A 16,998-nucleotide genomic window follows, 5' to 3' on the forward strand; every position below is an offset into this window, starting at 1 on the left:
TAAATATTACAGTGAAAAAATCACTTATATTTATTTTACCCCCCTTGGGAATCGAACCCGGGACCTCCAGAACGGTAGCCGAGCGTGCTGACCATTACACCACGGAGGCGGACATAGAATATTTATATTTTTACTATATTTATTTATTATATTTTTATATTTATTTATTTTTACATATGAATATTTTTACTATTTTTTAACTAATCTCATTTTCTCAGCAAACTGATTTATCAAGTAAATTTTCTATTAAAAATTTAAATGTTTAACTTTAAATTTACTTGGTTAGTCAGATTGCTGATTATTCAACATTTGAATAATCATTTTATTTAATTGATATTCTGCAAGAAGACAAAAGTAACAAAGTATAATCCAGAAATACAAGACAAAGAAATTTTTCACAATTTTTAACTAATTTCATTTTCTCAGCAAAGTGATTTGCCAAGTAAATTTTAAATAAAAAAAATACATGTTTAATTTGAAATTGTCTTGGTAAGTATTCTTGGGTTTGCTGAGTATTCAACATTTTAATATTCATTTTATTCTCATCTATAAATATAATGGTTATCAATTATAATCCTGAAATAGAAGAGAATTAATATTTTTACCAAATTTATTGACAGCAAGCACAAATTAACATTTTTAATTTAAAATTCACTAAGTAAGTCAATGTTAGGTGAGGATTTAACATTTGAATAAGCCTTTTTTTATCTCAATAACTGATTCGGCAGTCACTTTGTGGTAATATCTATCTAACTAACTAACTAACTAACTAACCATCACGCCGCTTCCCCGCAGGGGTAGGCAGAGAGAATAGAGCGCCACACCACTCTGTCCTTGCAAACATTCTTCGCCTCTTCCACGTTCATGCATCTCCTCATACAAACCCGCCGATTGTTACGACTCCTAACCTGACCACTTTCAAGTATTTGGCATACCTGATCGTGCCATGTTTTTCTCGGTCTTCCTCTGCTTCTTTTCCGGCTAACATTCGCCTCATAAATTTGTTTTACTGTTCTTTCCTCACTCATTCTATCCATTTTCAACTTATGTTTAACTTAGTAAATACTCGTACCACTATTTTTTTAATCTATTGTGACGCGTGTTTCGATGCTTTCCTCATCATTTTCAAATACCTTATTCAGCAACGTTTGAAAATGATGACAATAGAAACACGTGTGACAATAGATTTTAAGAAATATAGGTATTTACCATTTTATTTTCGTTTATATTCCGTATAAAATAAAAGTTATTAATTATAATGTTTAAATGAAAGAGAATTAGTATTTTTACATTCAATTAACAAATTTTATTTATTCATAAACCAATCTTTACTTTTATTTTATTTGCCGATTATTGAACATTTAAATGAGTATTTTATTCTCATTTATATTTAGTCAGATTAACTAAGTAAATTTTCAACATTGATTTTTCCCTATCAATTTTTTAACAATCAATGAATAAAATAAAGGAAAAAAAAGAGGTAAAAATCCAATGATTTCAATTTATTTATTTCTTTTACAGAATGAAAAGAAATGATGTTTTAATGGCCTTTTTTTATTTCCTAATATATTACACAATTGATACCGTAAAAAAGGTAACAATAATAATAATTATTTTAATCGTTCCGACTAATTGATTTCAAACACGCGTGCTATAAAAAATATATATTACTTATCAGTTTTCATGAAAAGGGTCTGAAAATTCTATACAAACTGCGCGCGCTGAATACCTGAAATAAAATTGCTTATATTTTCCTCCGACAGATGTCAGTAGGGACCTATCGAGGTCTTTTCCCGACTTTTCCCCAGTCTAGAACTGCCGTCGGTCGAGAGTGGTCGTGTCGCGAAATCAATTGAAAATAATTAAAAACCCTTTTAATTCGGTAACGAACTAATTACATATGCATACCAGTTGCTGTCCATAACCCTTGGGATACGAAAACATTGGAAATATATACTTTTTTGTGTACTTTTCGTTAATTGACTTTTGAATTTGTGTTGATTATATTTTGTTTATGAATTTATTTGTGCATGCTCTGTGCAAAGTGAATGATGTTTTGATACATCGCGAATTTGACGATTTCAAAAGTATATATTGACTGGTATTTTCGACAATACTCGTTAATTTTGTTTGTGTTTTATGTGTCCCGTTTGAATGAGTGATCTTCCAAAGAAAACTGGGAGTTAGAAGGTGGTCGGTATGTATATATTTTTTAACATACAAAATAAGGCTCAAATAATGCACTTTCCAATGATCGAAGTGCATTTATCATATGACAAAACCGGGTTTGAATTCCGGCTTAATTTATTTACAAGTGCATCCTAATATGTGTAACTATTTCTATATTTCGAATAATCTAACGATCATGATCGTGCCGTATCGATCCAATTATCCGTAAATAACTATTGATATAAATTAAATATTTCTTTTTTCAAAAAAACAATTATTTTCGTCGATTAAAAGTGTCGTGTGATATTTATTTGCAGGTAACTACTCTAGTTACAGCTTTTTTCTATTTTGAATTTTGAAAGCATTAACTTTGTAGATCATAGTGATATATTAAGTTGAGAAATAAAAAGACTTTATAATTAGAATGTTACTTTATATTAAAATCACTATAAATATTTCCATATTATTATTTTTTAAATATTACTTTTTGACATCTCATCAAAGATGAAGAAGAATATGGAAGTCTGGGCATTTACGGGGCTGACGACCGTCATAGGCTGGTTTAAGTGATCACTTTGCTCAAATGTAACATTCACCAATTCTACCCATTATTAACATTCAAAATATTGTTAATAAATATTTTATTATTACTTAATTATAATGTCTACCGGTTTCGAAGCTAACCGCTTCCTTTATCAAGAGTGATTAATACTAAAACACTATATACTAAACAATATTCAAAATATTTTGACTTTTAGGGAAAGAAGATTAGGTAGATCTCAAGTGGGTTTATTTTTTTTTATTGGCAGTCACAGTCAAAAGGGATCAGGGAATAAAGCAGCGGTTAGCTTCGAAACCGGTAGACATTATAATTTATTTATAATAAAATATTTATAGTGCTTTTAAAACAAAGTTACATTTCAAATATAAAATGGATAATCACAAAGTTAGTGCTTCAAATAAATATTTTAAAAAGACTTCCCACTCAATGTGAGTGGATAAAAAAATTAAGTATTTTTATTTTTCAAAATAAAATATGATTTTTTTCACTTGCGACTGATTTGAGTTGGGTAAACATACGTATAATAAAATAAAAATGCTTAATTTTCAATCTCATCTGAAGATAATATTCTTATATACGTTAAATAAGTGAAAATTATTAATGTTAAAAAAAATTATTAAATTGTAGATGTCTCAACTTAAAATGAAACTTCTATCGATTTTTATTTAAATTAAAGATACTTAAGAGCAGTGCTTAAGACCTGGCACTTAACTTATTTAATTGATACGCTAAGACAGAGTACTGTGGCGTTCTATTCTCTCTGCCTACTACTGCGGGGAAGCGGCGTGTTGGTGAGTTAGTTAGTTACCGAATTTGTGGTACCTTCTTCAATGCATCCACGAATAGTTATCTCAAACATTCCTACGCTTTGATTAAACCTGAGGTAACATCATAATTAAAAGTGTGTATGTTTTAATTTAACCGAAAGATGAAATTGCTCAAACGTATTTTCAATAAGTAGATTCTACTCAAATCTTGAAGATATTGAATAGAACAATGAGTAGCCATTAAAGTTTAATAACTACAGTAAAACCTCGATATAACGGACTAATTTGAGGGAGGGGATGTCCGCTGAAGCCGAAAGTCTGTTATGTAAAAATTATTTAAAATAAGAAAACCACTTTTTTAAAACATGAATACTTTGTTAACGATAGATATGTTTGAATAAACCATACAAAACACAAACAAAATTCTGTTTATTGTCTTCCGACTCTCGTTGTGAAGTGACAAAAAAGGAATCAAATATTTTTGCACTTTTGAAGTTTTGATACAAACTTTTGTGATTATCATGGCTGCTAAAAATTGTTCACATACAGCAACACTTGAATTTAAGCATGTTTAATATTAACAGGATGTTTTAAATTTTTTCGCATAAGACCGGATTTAAAAAAAATTATATGCATATATATATATATATATATATATATATATATATATATATATATATATATATATATATATATACATATATATATATTTTTTTATAATTTTTTTTATTTCTTTATCATTATAAACTGACTAACTAACTAACCATCATGCCACTTCAACGCAGGGGTAGGCAGAGAGAATAGAACGCCACACTACTCTGTCTTTGCAAACATTCTTCGCCTCTTCCTCGTTCATGCATCTCCTCGATACATACCCGACGATTATTACGACTCCTGACCCGGCCGCTTTCAAGTATTTGACATACCTGATTGTGCCAAGTTTTCCTCGTTCGTCCTCTTCTTCTTTTTCCAACTACATTCGCCTCATAAATTTGTTTAACCGTTCTTTCTTCACTCATACGCTCCGCATGTCCAAACCATCTCAACACACCTTTCTTAATTTTATCGATAATGCTTATCTCAGCCTTACATTCTTTCCTTATTTCATCATTCGAACATCTATCAAACATCGTTTTGCACACATTCGTCTGAGGGATCGCATTTCGACTGCATTCAGTCTACTTTCATCCTTCTTTTGCCAACTCTATGCTTCGCTTCCATACATAAGGGTTGGAACTAGAACTCCATTGTGTACTGCCAGTTTAGCTTCCGCTGATAGATTTTTATTTGCTAAAACTGATTTAAGTGCACCATTCACTCTGTTCCCAGCATTCACTCTCTTTTCTATGTCTTTATCAATCTTTCCATCCCTAGAAAACATACTACCCAAATATATGAAATCATCTACCTGTCCCAAAATATATATATATATATATATATATATATATATATATATATATATATATATATATATATATATATATATATATATATATATATATATATATATATATATATATATATATATATATATATATATATATATATATATATATATATATATATATATATATATATATATATATATATATATATATATATATATATATATGTACATATTTTGTAATTGAATCAATATCCATGACTTTCTTAGCGCCTTATTAAATTATGATAATGCTCCAACATCGACGACTCTATTTGTAAATAATTGAACACTACACATGAGTAATTCGTTAAAATTATGTACACATATTTTGGTTGGTCGATATATTGAAAGATGTATCGTAAATTTGTATACAGGCTGTCGATTAACTGCGCACCTATTTTAGTGATACAATGAGTCACAATTTTTCAAGAATGTATTTCCAAATACTTTTATACAAATTATTTATCATCAAGATGCTATTTATTTACTTATCTTTATTCCAAACCTTGAGGTAAAGTGTGCTAGTCTTAGTCTCTAAAGCTCAAATGACCTAAACATCATTTAGGATACAATAAAAATAGAACAAATAAGAGCATTAATAAGTTTAAAAAATCGTGAAGGTATTTCCAAATTATTGATAATGAAGATGATATTCATTAATTTTTAATTTAGATATATTTTATCACAGAGTAACTGCCGAATCAGTTAGTGAAAAGATATTTACTTATTATTTTTTGACATTTCATCAAAGATGAAGAAGAATATGAAAGTCTGGGCATTTACGGGGCTTACGACCGTCATAGGCTGGTTTAAGTGATCACTTTACACACGTGTAACATTCACCAATTCTACCCATTATTGACAACCACACTACTCAAATTCTTGGAAGTTCTATATATATGAACCAATTTAGAAACCTTGTTCATGAATCACTAGAACTTCACTAAATGAAAATGGTATTTTCTGGCGTTTCTCATGTGTGTGATTATAATCCAGGATTCGGATCTCACATACTAATATAAGAGTTTCTGCTTAGTAAAAAGCTTGTTTACATCTCACCAATGGATGTCTCCAGTGAAGTTCTAGTGATTCATGAACAAGGTTTCTAAATTGGTTCATATATATAGAACTTCCAAGAATTTGAGTAGTTTGGTTGTCAATAATGGGTAGAATTGGTGAATGTTACACGTGTGTAAAGTGATCACTTAAATTAGCCTATGACGGTCGTAAGCCCCGTAAATGCCCAGACTTCCATATTCTTCTTCATCTTTGATGAGATGTCAAAAAATAATATGAAAATAACTCCCGTAATTGGAGATAATCCAGATTTTGTGAACAAGTATTTGGACACACTCAAAATGTTGTAGATATTTACTTATTTATCTTTTTAACAAATCTTGAGGTAAAGTGTGCAAGCTTTTAAGGATCAAATGGCAAATACGTACATTATTTATATATGATGAAAATAGAAAAAAAATAGAAAAAAAATAGAAAAAAAATAGAAAAAGAAGCATTTGGAAGTCTACGTATTTACAGGGCTACCCATGATTGACAACCACAGTACTCAAATTCTTTCACTAGGGACGTCTATGGCGAGATTAAAGAAGCTTTTTCTCTTATATTTGTATCAGAATCCTGCTTCATAATCACAAACACGAAAAACTTTTCATTTTACTATTTATTTTCAGCTTGTAATTAAACCAGTTTATTTAATTAGAACATTTGAGTGTGTCTAAATACTTGTACACAATTCTGGATTATCTCTAATTATTGAAGTTATTTTTAATATTAATCTAATTATAAATATAATATAATAATATAAAAATAGGTGAATATATTTGCGAACAAGTATTTGTACACACTCAAAATTTTGTATATGTCATTGTTACGTTATGACTGTTATACATTTAAAGCTTTCATATAAAAAAAGCACTTAGAGCGTTATCGTTTGTGTATATAACACGAATTATCATCAACATGGCGTATTTTTTCTTAGTTAATCAAGTTCGAAAACAGCTTAGCCGTTATCCTGTTATGAATAATACTCTTTTTGAAATAAGATATTTTGATTGGAGCTAAGTAATGTATCTTATCGAATCGAACCTAAGTGACTTTCTGTGTTAGTTTATTAAGTACTCGCCATAATACCCTACAGATTACGTTAGTAGAAGGTCAGACCTTATCAATATTTGAAAGGGCTGACCCAAATAAAATAAAAAGTAATACCCCGTGACTGCTTTTTACTGTGAAAACAACAATTTAAAAAAAAAGTTGTTTGATTTAATTTTTTTAGACACTGAACAAAACAATGTACGGATGATGCATCAATATCATAGGTCATACAATAACTTGAAATCAAAGATCTATCCTTTTATTATAATGAAATTCGATGGAAATCTGATCATCCCTGGGCTTACGACATGGCATCTAGTTTGAGTGATCATTTAACGAACTTGTGTAATATTTTACAACGAAACTTGTTTAAATGTAATGATTTTGGAACCTTTTTACATGTGGGTATATGTTTCAATATAATAGATCTGGTAAAAAAAAGTTAAGTCGGTGAATTTTGGCGCCAACTGAAAAATATAGGAGAAAAAATATATTAAAATACATGAGAGTATATATATATATATATATATATATATATATATATATATATATATATATATATATATATATATATATACATATATATATATATATATATATATATATATATATATATATATATATATATATATATATATATATATATATATATATATAAACATATATATATATATATATATATATATATATATATTATATATATATAGTTATATACATATATATATACATATATATTTATATATATATATATATATATATATATATATATATATATATATATATATATATATATATATATATATATATATTTATATATATATAAATGTGTGTGTGTGTGTGTGTGTGTATATATAGATATACATATGTTTATAATTTTGTTGCGTTTTACTTATCTCAAAATGTTACGGCCTTCCGCGAACAGCCTTTCTTATATAAGTCCACTTAAAAGGTTAAGCTAAGTAAATCAATTGAAAAAATATTTCCGGTCTAAATATTTGTCATCCCTGGGACACAATTCAACCTTTTCTAAGCCTTTTGAAGCCGGTTACCCCAGCATTATTTCGTCATTAACAATATTCGAAGGTGAAGCGTTATTTATGTACATCTTCCGTTTTCTTCATATTTTATTGATGGTAAACAGCTTAAGGATGTGGTCGGAATTGAAGGCTTTTACTTGTATACTTCATACCTACTTAAGTTCCTACTTTCAGTAATACCCACAGGATGTTTCAGAATTGTGTACATTAAAATAGAGATGGAAATTATGAAACATAAATAGTGCTTTCAAATATAATAAATATAGGTATTAGAATTCGTAAGCATTTTTAAAATATACACCAACAAATTTAAATAAATCTTATCAATTCATTCTTCTCCATCTATGTCGTCATTACTAAGGGTTGTGACCCTTGTCCAAGCAATGACCAGTCATCCCTTGACTGCGCTGCACGTAGCGCTCCAACCGTCGAGGAGCCTGCTACTGTGCTAACTTGATAGGTCCATCGTGTGGGGATCCTTCTCTCCCTCTCTTCACCTCCAGGCATCGTTCACAACCAGGCTATCCTCATTGCCACGCGCAACGTGTTCAAAGAATCGAACAATATGTCGTATACAGATATTGGCCAAAGTCAATATTATTAATACATTTATTGAAATAATCTCCTTCTTTCAAACAAATTTTGGGGTTAATAATTTATTTTCAGTGTTATTATAATTTAACGCATTGTCAGATATTTTTTCTGCAAATCTTTCATAATTCAGTGCGTATTTTAATTGGTCTCTCTTCAATAATTAAAGTATTAAGCTGAATTTTATTTAAAAGTAAACGTACCAAAATTTGAGATTTCTTGAATAATACCTGTTAGAATACGTTCGCTTTTTCTGCTGAGTCATCAAATACTACAAACTCTTTGCCAACTTCAGTCTTCCGTTTGACTTTGGGGAATTGTAAAATATGACAGGTTTTGAAGGTTTTGCAAATAATGTAGATTTTATAACGCTTTATTATGAGAATATATTTGAGAATGTATATGTAAAGTTAGTAAAAATTATTTTCTAGGTATTAATCCTAATTATAAATCCTTTCCACTACTTTCTAAAATCCAAAGGCCAGAACTGACATTTTTGTGTTATTTATTGGTGTATGTTTACATTTTAAATTTATACGTTTGTACAAATATAAAAAAAATCTTTGTATGATTAATAATGATTTTTTTAATACAACATTTAGAGTGTGTCCAAATACTTCATCACAAATCGAGATTATTTCCACTTAAGAGCTATTTTCTACATTTGTGACATCTCAACATACATGAAGAAGAATTCTGGGCATTTAGAGCGCTTACGACCTGTTATAGGCTGGTTTATCACCAACCAATGACAGGTCTTTAGCCCTGTAAGTTCCCAGAATAATTCTTCTTCTTTGTTGAAATGTTAAAAAAGCTTATAAATATTAGCAATGCACAACTTACGTAATAAGTTTTTAAAAGTCATAAATTTGGATAATTTAAACTGTGCTATTTTTATAGAATGCTGCCTAAAGGGCGCTCTCTGTGATGTTTATGGTGAAATAAATAGTTTATTCCCGGATAAAATAATATTTAATGTTAAATCGAAGATTAAAATAAGTTTCCTTTGAGTACAGCGTTAGATTGTCTGGTAAAATTTGTCGCATCTGGCACTTCTTGCTAGGGTCCGTCAGTGTCGCAAACCCATCGAACGTAATTTTAACACCTTAAAAAAATACATTTACGAATATAGTTTATATATAATTATTAAGACAGGATTTACATTGCAAAATATTTTTTTAAACTCCAACAACTAAACTTGAAGATATTTCAAATGATATTTTACTTACAATATTTTGAGTGTGTCCACATACTTGTTCAAAAATCTGGATTATCTCCAATAAGGAGTTTTTTTTTTGTCATCTTAACATTGATGAAGAAGAAAATAAAAGTCTGGGCATTAGGCTGGTTTAAGTTATCACTTTACACACGTGTAACATTTCTCAATTCTACCCATGAGTGACAAGAATTCTAATACCATATATTGTTCATGTTCGAAACGAAATGCTTGAATTCACTAAAATTTGACTAGAGACATCTATGGTGAGGTGTGATAAGCTTTTAATCAATCAAATACTCTTTGATTTGTTAATATATTTAATTTTTACTCCCATTTTATGTAAGCAGAAATTCTTTAATTTGTTACCATATTTGATTGTCTCCCACCCCAATTTTTCCGTGTAGCAGGTATTTTCCTTCACATACATCATTTTCATCCCATCAAACATATCCATCTACACCTATAATAAATTCATAATTCAGGATCAGATAGAAAAGAAATTATTGTGTTATATCTAGGATACGATCCTGAGAGCGAGTATTCTCTCTTGGGAAATAGCAAAGCAATCGACCAAGATCAGAAATATAGCTCCTTTTATGAAGTTCTCAATAAGGTGTTTGAAAGGAATCAACAGTATTGATCAATAAGTTGTACACTTTTAAAATAATTTATTAACTTGGTAGTCCCTAATGACTTTATTTGGAATTGTTAAACCTTTTTTGGTTCATACATCCATTTTAGGACGTATATTCTTAACTTTAGAACATTCTACGTCTACGATTTGTGCACATTTTAATAATTTTTGTACTTAAAGACATAAGTTTTGAGAAAGAAAAAAATGTTTGCACGTGCAAGGCTAAACGAATTTTCACTGGCCGGTTTAGGTGATTACGTATGGACATTTATTTGAAAAATTTTACAACACTAAATATACTAAAAAATTTAATCATAAATAAAATAAATTTCATATGCGGTACCAAAAATAAATTTAAAATCATAATTTTGACAAGTGGTAAAATATATTATTTTTTGACGTCTCATCAAATATGAAGATGAATATGGAAGTCTGGGCATTTACGGAGCTAACAACCGTCATAGGCTGGTTTGAGTGATCACTTTACACTTGTGTAACACTCACAAATTCTATTCATTATTAACAACCACACTACTTAAATTCTTGGAAGTTCTATATATATGATCATCCAATTTCGAAACATTATTCTTGAATCACTAAAACTTCACAAGGACTCATATATTGGTGAGATGAAAATAATAGGCAATGCCTATGACAGTTGTCAGCTTCATAAATGCCCAGACTTCCATATTCTTCTTCATCTTTGATGAGATGTCAAAAAATAGTTTGAAAAACTCCTATAATTGCATATATTCCAGATTTGTGAACAAGTATTTGGACACGCTTAAATGTGGTAAAATATACATAGTACATTAAAATTTTTACAGACGTCAAGAGCCCAAAAAACCTTTTTTTCTTAGAGGATTATTTGCAAATAGGAAAGTAAAAAAGGAGGGCATATTAAAATACATCACAAATACTGAGACCAATTTTTAAAATATATTTATTACTTGAATTTTATTACATTTGGCGAGTCAAACCCGTAACGACAATTTCTTAGTCGAGTGTCTACGGCTGCTGGTTATAATGAAAAATAATATATAGGTAATTCGATATCAATATATTTTTTTTATTAAAGTAATCTGTTGAAAATTTCTTATTAATTTTTTGTTAATTTATTGATTTACAAATACTATTGATTTTAAGATTTTGAGAAAAAGTGGTATTTATCACGTAAATAATGATTATCACTTTACATTCACTCATTCACTGTCTGTTTTAGAAATTTCTATACTCTTTTAATGTGAAACTATTAAAGTACAGAGCACTTGAACTTGAACTAGCGAAATTGCTAAAAGTGAATACTTAAAAAAGAACTATAAAAAAATAAATGATGTTTTTCTGTGATGCCTTAATATGTGGTACTTAAATTTTTATTATAGCCTACGAAGTTTCTTTATGGTACTCAAAATGGTTTCGAAAAGGGTGTAAAATTCAGTTTATAGTTTTCCAAAATGTGGAATCATTTAGAATGCTTTATATATGTAATTTTTTTGTATATAAGTATGTAAATACAGAAATCAACCGTCATAATAAAAATCGTTATATAATAAAATTTAATTTTACAGCAATGACAAATATTTGTTTTTAGAGAGGAGGTAATTAAGTTTTTTTAGTTAAAGACCAGTCGAATTAAGCATATTTTTGTACAAACATAAGAAGGAAAAAATCTTTTGATTTTTGACAGTTCTGTAGGACTCGGGAAGTATCCCCTCAAAAGTCCTCACCCTTATTTCCATCAATTAATTTCTTGATTATTTTGTCACAGTTTCTATAGTTTTCCAATAAATTGAGTACAAATATTTTTTGTAGCAATGTAGTCGTCATTTTATGTGTTTCAGCAGCTATACATTTTATCCAAATGAAAAAAATGTAGAAACTTTAATTGTAATTATTATGGAATTGGATAATTTTCTTTTAATTCTCATTGTTTTTGTGCTAACTCGCAATAATTTAAGATTGATGATAGTAACTGTATCTGTTAGAAAAACTAATCAAAGTCATTGTATGCTTTCTAAGCAATATTAAACATAACTTGAATTCAAGTATTCAAAATGTATTTATCCTTCACTAAAACGGAACCTTCTTCTTCTTTAAATTCTTTATTTAACATTGATAAATCAATAGTTACATCAGTTATAAATAACAATAAAAGTCTGTATGCTTACAAAGTAATATTGTATTCAATATGAATTAAAGCAAAAAATGTATTTATCCTTTAAAAAATAGATCACAAAAGGTAATATATAATTTTTGAGAAGCAAATCTTCTTCTTGTTTTAGTGATTTATTTAACATCGATAAAACAGTAATTTAATCAGTTGGAAAAAATAATAAAAGTATAATTAATATTTTAAGCACTAACTTTGTGATTTTCCATTTTATAATTAAAATTAGGTGATTGGCACATTCAGAATAATTATTATCATTTACTAAATAATAATAATTATTCTGAATTTGCCAGTCACCAAACAGAAAATAGTCACACATTTGATAAAAATAAAGGTCTAAATATATTACCCATATGAAATAGAGGACATAAAGTAGATTACTTAGAAATATCAGGAATTAAAAAGGCAATTAATAATAATTTACAACTAATAAATACACAAGTAAATGATTTTGCTAAAAGTCCGTTATTAAATATATTTCCAATCACTCATCATCCCTGATCCGTTTTGACTGTGACTGCTAATAAAGAAAAAAAATAAAGCCACTTGCAATCTACCCAAGCTCCTTTGCATAACCGTCAAAATATTTTGAATTTTGTTTAGTAGATAGTGTTTTAGTATTATTCAGTCTTGATAAAGAAGCGGTCAACTTCGAAACCGGTGGGCATTAACATTAAGTTACAATAAAATATTTATAGTGATTTTAAAACAACGTTACATTTGAATTATAACAATAAAAGTCAATAATTAAAGAAAACACTTCGTTTTTTACCACTTGAGTTTTATTATAGACTACATGTTTCAGAAGTTAAACTTCCATCATTCAGGTCTGTATAAAAAAAAAAGTTTAAAAAGTTTTGATGGAAGTTTAACTTCTGAAACATGTAGTCTATAATAAAACTCAAGTGGTAAAAAACGAAGTGTTTTCTTTAATTATTGTAACATGTCTTACCACAAATTTAATGCCGAAACAATAAATAAAATAATAAAAGTCTATATGCTTACAACGTAATATTGTACTCAACACGAATTAAAACAAAAAATATGTTTAACCTTCAATAAAATGGATAGCAAAATATTAATCGCAAAAGAAAATAAACTCCATGTTTTCATACATATTCACTAAGCTGATATGCATAAATCACGTTAAGTCCCATTATATCAAGTTAGCAACACGTAAAATTGCTTTGAAAAAACGGCATTCGTGTTAAAGTGCCATGAAAAAATCAGGACTAGTGAAACTGCATACTGAAGCGCTCACATTATGCAATGCAGGCATACTATTATATGTCCAAATGCACCGATTAACTGCACGCGTGCCTTTAGCACTAGCTCTAACAACTTCTACCAACAAGAGTATGTTGGTCATTTCAACCTATGACCTCTAAAAGCTCCATATGATCTGATATATTTCTATACCATCATGCCGCTTCCCCACAGGGGTTGGCAGAGAGAGAAGATTTTTTTTTGTTCAGGAATTGTACAGCTTTACATTTAAAAAAGTAAGTAATAAACAATAGTTACATTAACAATACTAAACATTACATTACATTAACAAAAATAGTTACATTAATAAAAATAAAGCCAATTAAACAATTCCACATTTATGTTATAATAACTATTAAAAACATTAAGAGATAAATATAGCGTATGGTAAAAAAAAATTGATTTTAGATCTGTTTTTGCACACAATATTCACCTCTTCCACATTCGTATATCTTCTCAAATATACCCGCCGAGTATTCCGACTCAAGACCTGACCACATTCAAGTATTTGAAATGCTTGATCCCAACAAGTTTTCTTCGGTCTTTCTCTGCTCCTATTACCTACCACATTCGCCTCGTAAATTTGTTAACTATCCTTTCTTTACTCATTCGGTTCACATACCTAAACCATCTCAACACGCTTTTCTTAATTTTAAACATCTACCATACAACATACCACCTCTGTAGTGTAATGGTCAGCTTGCTCGGCTTCCTTACTGGAGGTTCCGTGTTCGATTCCTAGGGGGGGGGGTTCAAATAAGTAAATTGGAGTAAGTAACCTGAAGCGGAGGGATGATCAACTTTCCTTCGTGCGTTAACTATCAAGATAACACTTTATTTAAATACAACATTTTGAGTGTGTCCAAATACTTGTTCACAAATCTGGATTATTTCCAATTAAAGGAGTTTTTATTCATATTATTTTTTGACATCTCATCAAAGATGAAAATATATGATTATATGATGTTTTTATGATGCAATGTCCTTTAAACTATATGAAGGTTTGAATTTAATTGAATCAAACGATATTTAAAAAAATATTAAATTTGTCATGGTAAAATAATTCAAATAAACCCTTAAAACGAAAAGCATGCTGAATCTCATATCCCTCGTTAGCGATGTTACAATCTTTTTGTCCAACACGCCAAGTGGATTAAATACATATAATTCATTGTTCAGTCCTAACGAAGCGTATTCAAGTCATTATATCGTTTTTATGGGAATTATTTATTCTGCCTTTCCACCAAAGCACTGGCCGTATATTTCAACGTTGGAAGCTCGCCATTCTGTGTTACTGCCACCTTGTACCGCGAAGGCTAACATAACGTGCTTCCATAAACTCCGCCACTAATTACGTTAATCCGGATTTCGTATTATAACGTAATACGAACTTGCATTAATTAATACTGAAATATCAACAAAATGTTCAAATTAATATGTCGTATGGTAATTTATGACATGCTAAATTTAAACGTTACGGGTTGTGGTCCCGTGGTTAGTATCGCGGACCCTTGAGTCTGAGTTTCTGGGTTCGAGCCCACTCTACCACAATTCGATACCTATTTTTAATAATGAGCCGCTTATGCTCACAGAATTAGTATTTTCGTAAATAATAAAAACTCAAATATTTAGTTTTGTTTAAAAAAAACGTAATTGATACATTTATGTTTCGGTTCCTTGATTGAAATAAAACTGAAACTCAAACTTTTTCAAACACTATTTTTTCTTGTATATTCCCAATTCAATTCAAACCCTTATCCGCACCCCAATGGTGCATAGGGCACTGCATTATACAAACACAGTATTATCTTGATCGTTAACACACGAATGAAAGATGATCAGCCCTTCGATTCGGGTACCAGTCCAGGGTAATATTGAAAAAATATTAGAGTGAAAAAATCACACATTCATTTGAACCCCCCCTGGGAATCGAACCCGGGGCCTCCAGAACGGTAGCCGAGCGTGCTGACCATTACACTACGGAGGCGGACACTTTTTTGTATATATAACTATATAACTTTTTTCCAACCGATAAGAAGCACCTTATCATCTTCAGGAATGGATAGGTACTGGCGTTAAACCAGGGAAATATTCAAAGTTATTGGGTAATATCTATTAGAGAAAACTCAGTATTTGGAAACACTTAAAGTGTGAAAGTATCTATTTTTTTCAATCCAAATAAAAATATTAATTTGTTAGAAATTTTTCAATTGAGACCTTTATAAAATTATTTAAAAAAAGCATTCCATTAAATGTAATTTTTTTTCTCTCATTTTGACTCAAAATACTTAGTAAACCGAACGATTCCCTTATACTGCACAACGTTCGGATTAGCTAGTTAACACTGTACCTCATTTTTCGTCATAAATTCATGATCTGAGATTAAATTACAGGTTAAATTAAATTAAATTAAATTAAATTACAGGAGATTAAATTACAACTTGAGATGAAACATCCGCCATTTTTTATCATAAAAAATTAAAACCGCTCACACCTTTAATCACGTCAAGATTTTCTTTTTCTTCCTCTGCTTCAAATTCCAAATACACTCACCTCATATATTTGTTTAACCGTTCTTTCCTCACTCTTTGCTTCAACATGTTTCAACACTGAATGTTGGAGAGGTTTTGTTATATAATATGTAGCTTTTTACGTACACGTATGGTCTGCTCCTATTAGATATCAATATTTGTATATATGTTTATACATACCCACCCACGCTTATTCTTATTTAGGGACGGGCTTGAACATATTGATTATAGCTATGTGTAAATAATTTATTACATTTAATGCTAATAACCAAATAAATTGATAGTATCTACATATATTATACAATCGATAATACAAAACCTACACTGTTTGTCACCAATGTCACACTGCTTGTTATCCTAAATACAAACTAATGACTTGTGAATTTTCAAATATATGTTTGGGAAATAATGTTTCCATTTTCTTAAAAAAGGCAGTTGATTTGTATTGGATAAAGACTTTAAAAGCTTTTTTTAAAAGGAATAACCCGCAAAGCTTTTGTTTTAGAGGCTTGTC

The 16,998-nt window shown here is 29.3% G+C and overlaps 1 protein-coding gene across 1 annotated transcript in view; it reads left to right on the top strand.

Annotated features, from left to right (window-relative positions):
- Nucleotides 1-1,806: 1,806 nt before the first annotated feature.
- The window catches only part of LOC148300064 (uncharacterized), a gene marked incomplete at its 3' end in the record, with an annotated part of 103,923 nt that continues 88,731 nt past the window's right edge, over nt 1,807-16,998 (top strand). Inside the window, exon 1 of the mRNA XM_088275325.1 lies at nt 1,807-2,197. The remainder of the gene's footprint in view (nt 2,198-16,998) is intronic.

This window comes from Brachycentrus maculatus, unplaced genomic scaffold (assembly GCF_059751285.1).
Source record: "Brachycentrus maculatus isolate JH-2025_06_01 unplaced genomic scaffold, ASM5975128v1 h1tg000844l, whole genome shotgun sequence".
NCBI classification, from domain to species: Eukaryota; Metazoa; Arthropoda; class Insecta; order Trichoptera; family Brachycentridae; genus Brachycentrus; species Brachycentrus maculatus.